Source organism: Canis aureus, chromosome 8 (assembly GCF_053574225.1).
Source record: "Canis aureus isolate CA01 chromosome 8, VMU_Caureus_v.1.0, whole genome shotgun sequence".
Lineage (NCBI taxonomy): Eukaryota > Metazoa > Chordata > Mammalia > Carnivora > Canidae > Canis > Canis aureus.
Window position 1 is genome coordinate 69,860,925 of NC_135618.1, and position 17,107 is coordinate 69,878,031.

Below are 17,107 nucleotides of genomic sequence, written 5' to 3' on the forward strand. Positions count from 1 at the left end.
GTTCCTGTTTCCAAATCAACTCAAGTAGAAAAACAAGTGTAAAAAAAAAAACCTTAAATAATTATGGAAGTGGGCAGAAGGCTTTTTTTTCTTTTTTGTGATCAAAATGGTTGATAACACTTGTATAAGGAGGGAAAACATCTCACATAAAAATTTAATCTGAGTGTTTTTGTTGTTAAAAATCTCCTGTGAATCATGAATTATGAAAAACATGACCGGGGTAGGCTGTGAACAAGTTGATTCAAGTATCTTAGGCATCTGATGATCTCACGCCCCAGTCCAGCTTGGCTTCTGGGACTGTCAGGATTTTTATCAGGTTCAGAGCTCACTGATGGCCTAATGCTGGCTCTGGGCCTCACCCGGCTCCTTTCACACCAGCGCCAGATGTTTGGAAGGCGCTCAGGAAATCATAGCGAACCAGCACTTGGCTGGTCACTGGTGAATACAGTGGCAGTGGCTGGTATGGCTCTCCTGTTCTCAAATTCAAAGAATGGCTCTGAAAATGAGGAGCACAATGAGATTGACTTAGACCTCATGATCTCTGACCTTGGACTCTTAACTGAAGTGCGAACCTGGCTCCTTCCTTCATCAGGTGTTTTTCTAAACACCTACTATGTGCCTAGCTTATAGGCTATAGGAATGCAGTGATATGAGACAAGGTCCCTATCCCCAAATGGCTCAGTCCAATGGCAGAAACTGAAAAACAATTGGAATATGTTTAGACAAACAGACTTCAGATAACTTTTGACTCTGGGATGGAATCTGTGTGACGTGCATTTGGGGCCAAAAGATGGTGTTGACCTTGAGAGTTGGGGCCATCTGCTAGGTCCAGAGAGTGACTGGCTGAACGCAGGCAGAAAGACTTGCCTGCCCCTTGCGTGGGAGGTGTTAAACTGGGCAAAGAAAGATGTCGGTGACAAATCTGGTGTCCAGTGTTAGAAAATGCTAGCAACTAGCTAATCAGAATAGAAGGGCTCTGGCCAATCAGAGTGGATGCCGGCCATGCTGGGGCTTTGCTTGTGCATGTGCAGTGTTGCTGAAGCAGGGAAGAGTCTGGTGTAGGCTGGAACAGTGACTCCAGGATGGAGGCTGACATAGTCAGCAGGGGCTGAGAGGTTTAACTCAAGGGAAAATGAAAGAGAAGCTAAAAAGTTAGCAGGAGACAGGCCAAGCAAGGGTGTTTCAGGATGCTCACCCAGGTAGCCCTGTGGAGTGTCAAGTGGATGATTTGGTCCCTATGTCCTGTGTACCTGAGAATACAGATGCCAAGCTTAATGGCATGGAAAGGACATGAAAAGTTGAGAGGACTGGACCACTGGTCCCCTGCTCCCTTTCTTTCTGAATGCAAAGACAGCATCCAGCCACTTGATGTCTATTCTTATCAAGTTGTCCATGACTTAGAGGCTACAAGCATGACCTAGGCTATGCAGACCTGATTAAAAAAAAAAAAAAAAAAAAAAAAAAAGATTAATTTTTTTTATTTTAGCTCTAAAAGAGAGAGAGAGAGCAGAAGCAGGAGGAGAGAAAGAGAGAGAGCAGAAGCAGGAAGAGGAGCAGAGAGAGAGGGAGACTCCCTGTGGACTTGGGGCTTGATCCCATGAGCTGGAGATCATGACCTGAGCCAAAGTCAGAAGCTTAATCCACTGAGCCATCCAGACTGATTTTTTTTTTAAAGAAAGATTTTATTTATTTACTCATGAGAAACACAGAGAGAGAGAGAGAGGCAGAGACACAGGCAGAGGGAGAAGCAGGCTCCATGCAGGGAGCCCGATGTGGGACTTGATCCCAGGTCTCTAGGATCATGCCCTGGGCCGAAGGCAAGGCGCTAAACCACTGAGCCACCCAGGGATCCCCCCTCAGACTGAATTTTTAAATCACCTTCTCATCTCTTTTTTCCAGGGTCACCTAAGTCCTGGTGCAGCCCAACCCAAGAGAGAAGTCCACACTTGCCACACGCTCTGGAGAAGCGCTGCTTTCAACAAGGCCTGATCTCCTTCTAGATTGGCTGGAGGGCTTGAGATGTCCCCAGCACACCATAGGCAGACTGATAACATCAACATGGAACCACAGTGATGAGTTCCCAAGAATTTGAACTTCTGCTATTACCAGACACCATACCAGGTACTTTATACACGTAATAGTTAATTTATTCCCCACCACACGTTTTAACTCATCTTTCCTCCAAAGCACAAAGTCACCAAATATACCGTAGCATAGCTCTACCCCTCAAAATGGGTCCATAGCGATGAGTGGAGACCAGTAAGGATGCTGGACCATCTGTTAGAAGACTCTTTGGCAAAATGACCAGCTTCTGTGCACTTGCCTGCTGGCACCCCGTGAAACGGCAAAATTAGCACAGATCACAGACCTTCAGGGTTGGTCTCAAATCCTGGAACCTGAAAACACGAAGCCCACCAGTGCCAAGAGTCCGTAGAATTATTGCCACTTTGCAGATCAGGAGACCCCCATTCAGTGTCAGTGGCTGACTCGCAGTCAGTCACCCAGCTGGACTGTGGCGGAACCAGGACTCACACCTGGTCGTGTGTGGCTCTGAAGCTGTGTCATCTTTCGCTCCCTGCCCCGTCCTCTCAGTGATGTCTGTTCCCAAGTTATCTCAACGTTCAGGGTTTAAAAATATATGAATTCTCATGGGAGCTAAGATGCTACTTTTCTTTTGCCATCAAGAGGGTCTATTGAAGCTGGATCTGACCAAGTTCCTTCTGTGAACTGAGCTCCCGCACATGCCTTGTCTTCAGATAAACACTTCCAGGCTAAGCGTCATCACCCCTATTCTTTCTGGAGAGAAGGTAATCTCCCAGTGGCCCCCGGGCTTCCTTTTCTCTGTCACAGTCCCTGGTGATGGGGGAAGACCATGCATTCTGACACCCAAGGACCTCAGCTCTAGCTTTATTTGGCAGAAATACCTTGCTCCATCACCAGCCAGGCTCAGAAACCATGGGTGACTCTGGAGAGCCGGGGATCTCCCATGACATTTCCCAGCCATTTGCAAGAGTCCATAATCCTTCATCACCCTATTCTACTCCGCATACGTCAGGGCAGAGGGGTCCTGTAGTGGTTTCTCCCTTAACCCTCTGAGCTAAATGCCCTCAGATCAGAACTGCAAAGACCGCGCTGCCTTGGACCCAGCGAGAGATGGGCTTGATGAATAAGATTGGTCAATGCCTTCATTCATTCAATGCATCATTATTGACAGAGCCAGGAGATAAAACAGTGAGAGGGAGAAAGACCCAGTCCCAGCCTCGCTTCTGCTGGGGGTTAGCAGAAAAGACAAGCAAACCAGGGGCCCTTGGAAGGCTTGGTAATATGCATACTGACAATGGGGGAAGAAATGAATGAAACCCTAACCAAATACCACTTTGGTGTGTGGAGTTTCATATATATTCTCTTTCTTCCTTCTTGTTCATTTACATATAAGTTAAATACATATTTGGAAATCCCTGCTGTATCAGGCAGGGGCCTACCAGAAGACCAGAATCAAACACAAATGATTCAGGAGAAGTTAACCAGAGTCTAGGTACAAAGTGCAGGAAAATTGAGAGTGTCACCTAGGGGTGTTGGGCCCCCTGAGATTAGCAGCAGCGGGAAGCTGTTACTACCCCAGGTCGGAAGGGGGAGGGCGGGAGGGCGAGGGTTGTGACAGATGGAGCCTCAGGGGAGGGAGGAATGGTCTGGTGAGGGGTGGCCTGGTGGAAGCAGTCCTTTTGGGAGAATGCAGCTGATACCCAAGCTCCAGAGGCAAAGCAGGGAGTGGGGAGGGAGTAGAAAGCAAAGCCCCTGCTGAGGTGCGTCATTCCAGGCTTATTATGCTGAGGAGCTAAGAAGAAGCTAAGGAAGAAGAGTGTTGGCACAGAAGAAAAAGTTGGCCCGGGGTCCTGGGATTGAGTCCCTCATTGGGCTCCCCGCAAGGAACCTGCTTCTCCTTCTGCCTATGTCTCTTTCTTTCTCTGTGTTTCTCATGAATAAATCAATAAAATCTGAAAGAAAGCAAGAAGAAAGAAAGAGAAAGAAGAAAGAAAGAAAAAGAAAGAAAGAAAGAAAGAAAGAAAGAAAGAAAGAAAGAAGAAAGAAAGAAAGAAAGAAAGAAAGAAAGAAAGAAAGAAAGAAAGAAAGAAAAAGTTGGGCTAGCTGGTTAATCTGCGCTGTTTGGGTAGTCAGAGTGCGTAATTTAGTCTCAAAATGGGAGAACTGGGAAGGTGAGGTGGTGATGGTGGTGGTTTGTCACCATCCTGTCTGTATCGATCAACTAAACCGATAACTGCCAGCTGTCCCATTCCCTGTGCTGTGAATTCACAGCCATAATGTGTGTGCATCTGGCCCTTAACGAGAGTTCATGGAGGCTGAGTAATGTTTGGATGGAGAAAAAAAATTATTGCATTCAGCAATATGATCTTCAGCAATCGACAGCTGGTGATGGAAGAGCCTTCAATCTTTTATTTCGTCTCAGGCTGAGCAGCTAAGTCTGGTGTTTAGCTGTCTGTTGTATTGATTTCCAAAACGACAAAGAAATTTCCAAAGCTGTCAAACAAACAGGAGACGTTTATGAAATGAAGTTGCGTCTCCTCGCAATTTATGATTTCTTCCTCATCAATTATGGATATTTCATTAGCGATTAGTCAGAAACTTGAAGCTAACTCTGGAGTTTGTCATTTAGAGTTTTCATATCAATTTCCTTATAACACGAGAAATAACATTCCTATAAATAAAGCAAAAGGCTAAGTATGTAGGCGGATAATGAAGAGCAGAAAATAAAACATCATTTCCAAACATATGCAATTATGAAAAATAGAATAACAAAGCCGGCGATGTTTCAAATTAAGTTCCTAAATGTACATTTCATTTAAGCTTAATAAAATATCACTTATATTGCAGTAATACCATTTAATTATTAAAAATCCTATCCAACCAGATTAATAACTGTGTAAGAGATGCTTGTCTAAATTCTACGTTTTTCCTCCACCCAGCAGTCCCTCATTATGAAGACCATCCCTCATTTTAGAAAGAATTTTCTTCTGTCCTTCAAAGACCTGCTGTTAACTCATTTTTAACACTGTAAATTATTTACATCAGAAGCTTGGAAACAGCAAAGTAAAATAGAGAAGATGTCACTGATGTATCATTTCGTGTTTATTTTTCACCTACTCTGTCTTACTGGGCTCAGGCGAAATCTTGAAGAAACATCATTCATAACCATCTACAACTGAGTTTTGAGGACAGAAACCAGACTGTGCTGGGACATATTGTACGTACCTTCCCAGACACTGGACATGTTCTATCCTAAATACTCTCTGCAACAGGCCCATGAGGCGAGTACAAATGCCCCCAGTTTGCAGACGGGGGAAGAGAAGCTTGGAGTGACACAGCCAGTAAGCGGCAGGGCCTGATCTGACCCTACATGTACTGCTTCAACATTTTGTGCTTTCTCCACTCAATCATGCTGCTAAGACAACTTGTGATAATTACCTACTATAATTCCCAACACTGCAGTTCACATCAAATGCCACAGCCTTCTGATTTGGCTTCCGTTGGATCTTAGCAATCTTAACGCCTGATAACAGTAATGGTGCCAACCCCCTCCCATGACACACTGTGTGAATATATCAAAATTGATGGTTTTATTAATCGGTGACATGCCTTGAAAATTCAATCTCACAGGGTAAGAGTTTGGGGACTTGGCAACCAGACAGAGTATGCTGGGGAAGTTTCTGTCTGTATTTAAAATGTGTTCCTGGAGTTTCTCTGTCCTTTTTGTGGTTGCTTTTTACTCCAGGGTATTGTAACATTGGCCTCAGGACACGAAACAATCAGACATTGGTTGCTCAACGGGATTTGTGTTGGGTGGGAAGCCTATTTTTATTCTATGAGAGTCACTGCTTTTTCTTTTCTTTTCTTTTCTTTTTCATCGAGTTTGGGCTTTAGAGGTTTTGGAACAGAGAAAAGCTTCAGGGATTCACTTGACCACAGAACCATGTCTTGGAAGTCAGTATGATGAAGCCAGTAGCTTAAGAGTCTGAGAAAGACACATCCATGACTGTGGTTGCAAAAGAGCCTAGGACTCAGAACGTAGGACATGACAGACGGTCCCTCCTACCTTTTTTTTTTTTAAGATTTTATTTTATTTATTCATGAAAGACACAAGCAGAGGGAGAAGCAGGCTCCGTGCAGGGAGCCCGTTGTGGGACTCCTGGCATCCCAGGATCAGGACCTGAGCCGAAGGCAGGTGCTCAACCACTGAGCCACCCGGGGTCCCTCCTGCCTTGTGAACTCAGGACAAGGAGATAAGGGACCTCTACTCCGGGCAGTCCTGGTGGCGCAGCGGTTTATCTTGGAGATCTGGGATTGAGTCCCACATCGGGCTCCCTGCATGGAGCCTGCTTCTCCCTCTGCCTGTGTCTCTGCCTCTCTCTCGCTCTGTATCTCTCATGAGTAAATAAAATAAAATCTAAAAAAGAAAAAAAAAAGGGGGGGACCTCTACTCCCAGCTCTGTCTACTCCAGAACTTATGAGACGTTGAAAGCAACTTGATCCTGAGACACCCCCGCCCCCTACTACCACCACCAGAAAGCCTCCAGTCTGGTTCTCTACCTCCAAGGACAAAACTGGCTCACTGTGAGCCATTAGCACAGGACTTGCCCACAGGAAAACAAAACAGTTGTTAATTTCGGGTCACCAGTGAAAGGATGCATCACTTCCCTCCCAGCCGCCCTTCCCCTACCTTTAACACCTTGCATTATACGGTACATTTGTTATAGCAAAGGATCCATACTGATGCATTATTATGAACCGAAGTCCACAGTTTACATAAGGGTTCACTCTTGGTGGCGCACAGTCTAGAGTCTGGAGATACGCATAAGGTCATGTATGGACTATTGCAATATCACATAGAGGAGATTTACTGCCCTAAAACCCCAGTGCTATGGATCCCTTTCCCGGGCAGTTTCATTATCCTGGAGTTAAGCGAAAACCATACTCCTGGAATCAGAAAGCATGAACAAATATCATACTCCTGATGGGCTACGAACATCGTATGACAGATCTGGGCTCACAAACAAAAATTGTAATAGCAAAGAAAAGAATTATAGGCAGAAGAATGTAAAACGGGGTTGCCGAGGGAGGGTAGATCTTCACTGGGTGAGGTCTGAGCCCAAGTCAATGCTTCCCTTAATCCCACAAGGTGGGTACCATAATTATTCTATTTTACAGATAAGGCACAGAGTTTAGGCAATTTGAGTCCAAGGATGCAGAGAAAGAGCAGGCTGCATCTAGAATTTGAATCTGGGCTGCCAAGAATCAGGGAATGTTCTCTTAACTTCCACCAGGAAGCAGGAGCTTGCTGCATCATTATTGCTCAATTCACCACAGCCCTGTGGGACGGGGTAGTTATGGTTCAGATGTTACAGGTGAGGCCACAGAGGCTCAGAGAGGTTAAGCCACCAGTTCAAAGTCACCCAGCAGTATCGCGGCAAAGCCTAGGGTTCGCACACAGGTCTTTGCCCTCTGATGTCCGAGCCCACGACCTTCTCTGCCCTAGGGCCCCGTCTCCTCTGAGAAGAAGGGTGGGTGAGGATTCAGCCCTTTCCTTCATCAGCGGAGTGGCCGCTACAATTGTTCCCGGGAGCGCGAGGCAGGCAGTTTTTAAGAGAAGCAGCGACAGGAAATTTGGTCTATTGTTTGAAACAAGAGGTGCAAACAAGTCTCCGCTTTGAAGTGCTGAATAACAAATCCCGCCGGGAATGGAAAGGCGAGAAGCTACAAGATTCCTGAGCTGGTGTCAAATGCACAGGCAGTGGCGGAGGGCAGGAGGGGAAGAGGCGGCCCTCGGAGAAACTGGGGCAGGATTTGTTTGAAGAGAACGTGTCTTAAATAGATCAGGCTTACAGAGGACAGCCAGGGGCCAGGGGGTCATTTCTCTTTTTTCTCCAAGGGAGCCTGTTTTTGAAGGAAAACACCAGGTCCAAAGATGGGGGTGGGAGGCGAGCAGCTCAACAGTGAATCGCAGAGCAGTATTCAAAGAAAACAACACCAAACCCCACCACCTGGTCCGCCTGGGTCGGTCATAAAATGCTATCGCGTCCAAGGAGCTTGTGTAAACTAATCCCACCTCCCACTCACCCAGTCCGCGTTGCATTTAGGAAGCAGAGAGGGTAGGATACCCGACTTGGAATGATTTGTCATTGTTTTACTGAACGGTCCGTCTTCGCCCCTGATAGCGAACCCATGACCCCACCCTCCCACCGCACTGGTAGCCAGAATGGGATCGTTGATCAGATATTTCCCCAGACGGTCTATTAGACCAGGCTCCCCTAACGTAAAGGAGTGAGAACCCCCTGGGCAATCAGCAAGGAGAATCCCGATGCTGGCTAGGAAAACACACCCCTCTCTCCTGCTGCTCAGCTTGCCAAACACCCTGTCTGGCTGTACTCTGGGGGACTTTTGACTCTCCCCGCCGCCTCTCATTTGTAATCGATGTCTCATTCAAGACCAAGGTCAGGTTATCAATCTTTATTATAGATGCCCTGGACTAGGGTGTCTGGAGCCTCCAACTGCCACAGAGAAATGTCTGGAGACAAAAGCTCCACGGGGAAGGACTGCTGGCAAGCAGGTTGCTGTAAGGTAAGGTGGAGGGATCCCCTCCTGGGCGGGCAATACCCAGGACTTCCTGTCCCAAGAGGGCCACCTGTCCCAAGTCCCAGGTGCGTTCCCACTGACCAGGTTGGAGCCCTGGGTGTGACAGGGGCAGCCCTGTACGGACACCAAACATTGGAGGAGTCTCCTTAGATCTCTGGTCTTTAGTTTTCTTATATGTAAAATGCTCCCTGCCTTGCAAACCTGCTGCGAAGATCAGAGATAAAGCTGTGGTGGATGTCTCAGGACAGATGGCAGGTGCTCCCTGGATAGTAATTGTTGTTATTTGGTGGTTTTACAGACAAAGATGACTCTTCCAGGCTTGTGACTTTCAGTCTGGCCTTTTTACCCTCAGGACATCAGTAGATAATAGAATATCCTGCATGACTCTATTCCCAACCTCTTCCAAGAGTTTCCATTAAGATGTCTTGTTTGGGGGAGGCCTGACCTCAGAAGTCCCCGAAGGGGAAAGAAGTTCCAAGGGAGGTGCATGGCTGAGTCAGAACGGGGCTGGGTGCCTTGGACCCTGGTCTCAGGAGCAGTATCTACCAGCTACAGCAATGGACCTGCACGCAGTTGGGGTTTCCTAGGTTTTTACCTCCATCAGATATTATGTTCTTTTGCACATCAAGTAATCTCTAGAATGGAATCAATTACATGTTCCCAGTGTCTCTTCAGCCAGATCTTAAACTTTCTCCAAGGGCAGAAGCTACTGCATTTCTTTTTTTTTTTTTTTTTTAATTTTTATTTATTTATGATAGTCACAGAGAGAGAGAGAGAGGCAGAGACATAGGCAGAGGGAGAAGCAGGCTCCATGCACCGGGAGCCCGACGTGGGATTCGATCCCGGGTCTCCAGGATCGCGCCCTGGGCCAAAGGCAGGCGCTAAACCGCTGCGCCACCCAGGGATCCCGCTACTGCATTTCATTTGGCTTTATATACATCCCCCACCTTGCCTTCCTTCCCGCCTGCCCCCAGTACACATGTGCATACACACACACACACACACACACACACACACACACACACGATCTCCACCAGCCTGACACAGTCTTCAGGAGCAATTGCAGACTTAAGCTGACTCTAGTTCACATCACATTTGGGAAAGCAGGACACTCTGCTGCTCTATATGTGGTTGTGGTCTCAGCCCTGATTTCTGAAATAAAAGGTGGTCTGGGGTAAAGAGTCCTCGAAGCTGAATATGAGCGTAGCCTTTGCCAAGGTCAGACCTACCAAAGATTTCATTCTGCTAATAAGTGCTTACATTGCCAAAAGAGAAGGCTGAAGGGTTACAATGCCCTGTGGCATGAAGAATGTATGTCAGGGAAGTGAAAGGCACTTACTAGCCAGCACTGACATGGTACAGGATGAGCAGGCTGTGAGGGGCCATTTTGTCTCACTCCAGGATTTTTTAAATAATATTTTATTTATTTATTCATGAGAGACACACACACACAGAGGCAGAGACACAGGCAGAGGGAGAAGCAGGCTCCATGTAGGGAGCCCCGTGTGGGACTCGATGGCAGGACCCCGGGATCACGATCTGAGCCGAAGGCAGACGCTTAACCACTGAGCCACCCAGGTGCCCCTGGGATTTCTTTGCACGGTGTTCAACCATCTTATAAGGAAGGATCAGAGGACTCCTTCGGGCTCCAAACTGGGCACATAATAGGCCCTCGATACATATTTTTTGGAGGAATAAATACATAAAGGTATACATTGCTTCAGAAAGGCATTTAGGAGGGTCAGCCGAGATCAAATCATTGAAAGGTGGTCAGAAAACTAGCAGGCGCTTGGCAGCCTGGTTGAGAAATCCAATCTCTCCATCAAACAGCTCTTGGTGCTCTGAACCTCAGTCCACTTGTCTGTAAAATGGTATTCTATCAGCACGAATGCAGAGAAGCAAAGTTAGGGTCCGTGGATGTGATTCAGCTGAGAGTAAGTAGCGGCTCGCTTTTCATGGGTGCTTGCTCCATGCAAGTAGAGCTCCAAGATTTGTACGTTAGTTTTCTGATTTCATGCTCGCAGCACACAATGAGGTGTGTGCTTCTTTTGTGGAAACTGAGGCTCTGCGAGGTTACATAATGTGCTCAAGTTCAAACTGTTCATTACTAGAATTTGAACTCACATCTGACCCTGTCGTTGCTGGCTTCAATGCAAACTGCTTCTCCTTAGCCCTGCTGTTTAAATGCCGACGGATAAGGCAAGAGAGTCTTTTTGACATGGTGCGCTGCAAATAGGCAGTCAAGTGGGAATGGGTCGTTCGCAGGAACAGCATGTCTGGCAGCACCGTGACACATTGTTCAAAACCCCTGCCCCTTCCGAGATACCACCAGCATCTTCCCATCTGGCCAGTCTTTAAGATGCCAGCCTTCTTTCCCCCTCCTGGGCTCCCGGCTGAACAACCACACTCACCATTTCCCTTCTATGTGTGGATTTAGTGTGTGCTGCATTGTGCATGATTTCCTGATCCCAAACACCCTCCACCTTTCTTGCCACCTCTTCCCTCCCACCCTGTCCAACACCCCAACATTTCTGAAGTCTTGGCTCACGAGAAAGCATCTCAGTTCATTGCTTGGATCAAAGCGAGTGCTCTGGGGGTATCTGGTTGGCTGAGTTCAGGGCAGGCAACTCTTGATCTGGGAGTCATGAGTTTGTTTGGGGTGGGGGGAGACATTACTTAAAAGTTTTTTTTTTTTAAAAAGCTAATGTTATGGTATGTATTAGCATTTTAGTTTCTTCCCTGGATATCATTTGTCTTCTGCTTAGGTTGAATACTTATTTTTTTTTCCCACATTGAACAAGATTGTTATTTTTTACTATTGTTATGGACCTATTCCCAACAAAATTGTAAGCTTCAAAAGACAGGGACCTTGCCTGCTGCTTCTGTGTTTCTTTATAGTGTCTGGCACAACGCTTTGCCCAACAGATAGTGTTTGGTGATTAGATGGTGGACGTTCCAGCATTATTGGTGACATCCTTATCTGCCCTCAAAACAACTTTTGTAAAGAACACAGGGAACCCACACAGCCATGGTTTGTCATTTGGCACCGTATCTGTTATGCCTTCTTCCACTGACTGTAATGACTTCAGTTTTTCTCGAATGCCTTTATATTTTATACTTGCTTCAATTAGTATTAATAGAACAATACCTTGTGCCTTTATGGGATCTTTCGCTGGAGAGCTCAAAAGCATTTTACAAGAAAGTATTAATTATTCCTATTTTACAGGCAGGAAACCTGAGGCAAAGTCAGTGACTCAGTGGCAAAATTAGGACATGATTTTCCTTCTGTTTTCAATTGTCTATTTTAATCACTAGGTCACGCTACCCCTTCTGGTTAGAGTTAAATTGCTGTTTAAAAAATGCCATATCAGGGACGCCTGGGTGGCTCAGTGGTTGAGCATCTGCTTTGGCTCAGGTCATGATCCCGGGGTCCTGGGATCAAGTTCCGCATTGGACTCCCCTCAGGGAGCCTGCTTCTCCCTCTGCCCATGTCTCTGCCTCTCTCTCTGTGTCTCTCATGAATAAATAAATACAATCCTAAAAAAATATAAAATCCATATCAGCCTTTTCCACCATCCTTATTTTGAATAATATTCACAATTTTCCTGTATTATAAAGATAGTTTATGCTCATATAGAAATTATAAAAAATACAGAAATATTAAAGAAACTAAAACTTACCCATGAAGTCATTGTCGAAAGGCATGCACGGTTAAGACTGACGTATATTTCCTTATGGCATTTTATGTGAATACAGAATATGCTGTTCTTTGTGGCTGGGCTCACCCTATGGCCTGTTTTCAGCTTATATGATGAACATTTCCTTGTCTTGTTACAAATTTTCAAGCATAATTTTTAATGGCTACACACTATTTCATCATTTCTGTGCTATTGGGCATTTCTGTATTGTGGGACATTTAGGTCTTTCCATTTATTTATTTATTTATTTATTTTTCTATTTGCTTGTTTTTTTTTACCAGAAATACTTCTGTGCTGAAAATATTTGCATTTCATTCTTTTATTTGACATTTTTACTTTTCAGACTATACATGTACATGTGTGTGAATATTTTAATTAGAGAAAACGATTGCTAGATTAGAGGTCCATTCTCCTGGCTTCTTTTTTCTATCTCACACACAAACAACATTTTGACATCCTATTGAGATTCTGCTAGCTACTTAGACCTCTAAAGATACTATAATAATACAGAGTCTCAAAAACTGACACTAGATCAAATATCTATTGTGAATGGAGCTTGAGGGAATGAGAAAAGTTTTTTATTCACTGCTAGAAATATCAGCTTCCCTATTTTCCAGTGGAACAAGCTTTTGGAATCTTCCAAACCACAGTTACCAGGGAAAAAATAATATCCAGCCAAACAGTGCTCATGACAAAAGAAAATCTAATTACATTTCATGAAAACAAATCTTCATTCAACTCCAACCATATAACACTGCAGAGATGTGTCATAAATGATCTTGTGGAGAAACAAAACAATATTTTGCTTCATGTTGTAAATGTGATTTTTTAAAAAGCATGTCTCTACTCTATATGTCTTGGCATCAGGGATATAGTTGTGTGTCTAAAATACTGGATGGCAAACTGATATTGTGAGAGCAATATTAATAATGAAAGGTCAATATAAATAGAATGCATATGGCTCCCACTTCCCAGGAGGAAAGAAAAGGAATTAATATAAGGTCTTAGCCCAGAACATGAACTTTACATTAAGCAAGATAATAATAATATTTATACAGTACTTTACACATTTCAAGCCCTTTCAAGCTACTGTCAATGTACACTATTAATTTCTAGTGATTCAGCAATGACATCAGTGAGAGCATCATGTAGGAGGGCATTTGTTTCCATAGTGCACAGGAAATAAGTAACACCCCATGAACACGGGCATCTCACGAGGAGGCAGAGGCAAGAAGGGGGAAAATGAGCTGTGATATTCTAATAATCTCAAAAATTCAAGAAAATTTATATTAGAACAGAAGTTCGGTAAAAAGAGACTCTGGCAGGGGAGGGGGTGTAGCTGGTGAGGTGCAGTTGGCAGAAATTGTTGGGTGATGGGAAGCCCCAGGACCTTCCTTGGGGCTTGGGAGTCCCAAAGCAGTGAGCACTGGAGTCCGTGAAGCTCGATGTATTTCCAACTGTAAGACTAAGCTCCATTCGAAGGCTTCAGCTTCTAGCTTTCTTGTTTAAGAGCGGAGGAGAGCAGAATGTAATCATTAGAGGTGCAGAAAGATACCTAGAGCTAGTGGCATGGACATATGCTGTCCAGAAGTGTAAGGCAAAGTTAAATGGTGGGCCAGAAATGAAGTCTTTGAAGATTTCTAAAAGGGTCTTGGAGACTGAGAGAATGCTGTCACCAGACAGAGGCTGATAGGGGTGGTGAAGAGGAGAGCTCTACTGCTTAGAAATCATTATAGTTTGTTCTTACAAGTTTGGCAGGTTCTTGGTACAATTATATAACTACACATACATTTGGCGGATAGAGATGAATTATGTACTATGCATGTAATTACATGTAGCAAAATGTGTACTTTTATTTGGTGGGTATTTACATAGTAGGGTGAATAGCGTACTTAGAAATAATTAACATAAAGTATTATTTAAAAAACAAAACAATTAAAAGTAGTTTGGTTTTCTTGAGCTCCCAAAAGAAAAAAAAAAAAAGAATCTGGAATCTTCCTTTTATTTATTCCAGTAGTCCATGCCAAATTGTTCTGGAAGGCAGTCGCCAAAGACAAAAGGAAGACAAAGTAATTTCCTTCTGTTATTCATACTCTTTTGATTTAAGGAAAAGGCCTCTTCAAATTTAAAGTGTCTCAAAACTTCTGTCTGGCCTTAGATTTTCCTAAATTTAAAACATTTACAAATTCAGTCGACGTGAATGAATACCTTGATTTAATTTTCACCTTCTATCTTTGTAAAATTGAGATTCTCTTATGACTTATTAGGAGTATGATTCATTTTTACCCATGTACTACAAAGTAAGCACGTATTTATGTCTGTTTGTGAATAAATTATGATGTAAACGTTAAGCATCATGTCTTGTCTCTGCTTAACTGTTTCTTGTTGAACACGCTTCAAAAACAGTACTAATTCTGATGCAAAAATATTCAATAAGTGTAGTAAAGTTTCGGAATGAATCTCTTTAGTTTTCTTTTCAAGCATATCACATGAGATCTCTGAATTTTTTCATTATCTGTAGAGTTTAGATCATTTTCCAACTTTTTCTGGAGATAAAGTTTCTAGGTGAAACTTCATTTTATGAGTCCATTATAAATAAGATCTCAGAACATAAAGACTCTTGTGAGAGAGAGTATTTTTTTTTTAATAATGCTCTACATTGTGAGACATTTTTCATTTTGGAAGAATTTTTTGACAGTTAATTCCTTCAAAAAATTAGGTGACATGTATCAGAACAACTACTATCCCAGAGTCTTTAGAAAACAAGGCAATATTATTTTCCTTTCTTTGGGGGTACCAAAGAGGACCAATTTAGTCATGATCAACCCATATGGTATTTTAGAGAATTTGCCAATTTTCACCTTAGGATTTAATCAACTGTGTGTAGAGGTCAGGAGAGTAGGAAAATGGAAATTTCTCAAAGTGCTTTAACCATTTTTGGTAAGTTATATCCATTAATGTTATCACACCCCCAGTACTGGCTACTGTATTTTTCAGAGGCGAAACCAAATAGGTCAGAAAAGAAACTTAGGAATTCTGGACCTAGATTCCAGTTGTTAGTTGCTTTATTTGGTGCTAAGCTGTATTTCTTTTAAAGGTGTCAGCAACAAACATTGATTGGTTACTCCCCACTCTCCCCAGCCCCGTTGTCCCCACCTGATTATTTGGGGCTTGATTTTTGAAAGCTGGGGATGGAGAATTAGTCACAAACTTGGGAAGTCTGAGCTTTCCTTCCCTAAAAGGAGAGCCTGAACGTCAAAAAGTGAGAAGAATGCTTCTGTATTGTTTTCCTTCGGCTCCATTGTAAGAAAATGACTTTTAGTCAAAATGCTTTCCTGTTCTGGGCCAGTTGCTTGCTAACCTGTCTCTTATACTTTTTCTTTTTTTGGGGGGGGGGTTCTAGTCATTATCTTATTGTCTTTGTGGGTCCTAAAGGAGATCTAAGTCCTAAAGCCTTTCCATTTTCTGAATATTTTATACAGAATACAATTTAGTAGATCTACTATGTTTGGATGTCAGCAAGTCCTCCTAATCTTCCACAATGCTAAGACAAAGTCAAGCTGAAAAAAAAGAAAACCCGAAGAAAATAGTCTTTAGAAATAGACATAATTTATTCTGATTCTATGTCTCCACTCAAGAAAAATTAAATATGCTTTTATAGGTCCCTGATGATTACTTCACTCTGCTAAGATAATTTTTGATCAGTGGTTTATTTTGAATGCCATTTTAAAGTGGTAACATTTTGTGGTGTTGGCAAAGTTATTCCAACCCTCCCTTTCCTCCCCAGGAGAGCAAGAAGCCTTGTATAACGCAAAACTTTGGTAGAAGACATCCAAATGTTATTTAAATAGAGCTTGACCTCTGGGCCAGTCAATGTATTGTTTCTTTCCTGGCCAAGTTAGCATGCAAATAGTGTAAATACAACCAGAAATGTAACAGGGGTATCTAATACTCATCAAATTTATTTCTAAAATATTGCAGTGGATTCAGAACCCTGAATTCCAACCAGATGTACTTCTGGAGTATTACACAGGTCATATATATTTCACTTTTTTTTTGGTTCAAACCCAGGGGATCGACACGATAATTAGATTGAGAACATCTGCACCAAATCCAAACCATTTCCCTGATCCTTCCTTGAGCCTTCCCCACGGGAGCGGTCTTTTTATTTATTTTTTATTTTTTAAGCCCTTGCACATTTTATTTGTCTAGCCCCCTTTAGGGCAATTCCGAGGTTTTGCCTGCCTGCCACCGCACATATAGGAGGCGAGCGCAGACGTACCCCCAAGAGTAGGATACGGGGGCGGGGGGATCGTTAAGGATGTGGCATCTTGTCGGGACAGGAGTCCCCAGAGGTGGCAGTGCAGTTTCCCGCCTGGGGCCTGGCTCCGGGACAGGGCGTGGCCAGGCGCGGGGCGCGCGGGTGGGCACGTGCGCGGGGACCCGAGGACGCGAGTGTCGGGGCGCCGCTGCCCTCTACCGGGCGGCGCGGTCGGAGCTGCAGTGCGGCCGCCTGGCGACAGCGCGCGCGGGCTCGGGCGCCCCACACCAAGGCGGTCCTCGGCGTTCCCGAGGTCGCCACTGCCCTGCCCGGCGTCACAGCATCGGGGGCCGAGGCTCGCGGCGCCCCCCCGCCCCCCGGCCCCCCGGCCCGGCTCCTGCCCCGCGCGCTCCCACCACCTGCTTCCTGCCCCTTCTGCCGGTTGGGGCTGCGAGGCCGGGACGCGGAGGGAACCCCCCGGCCGACTTCAGGAGCCGCGCGC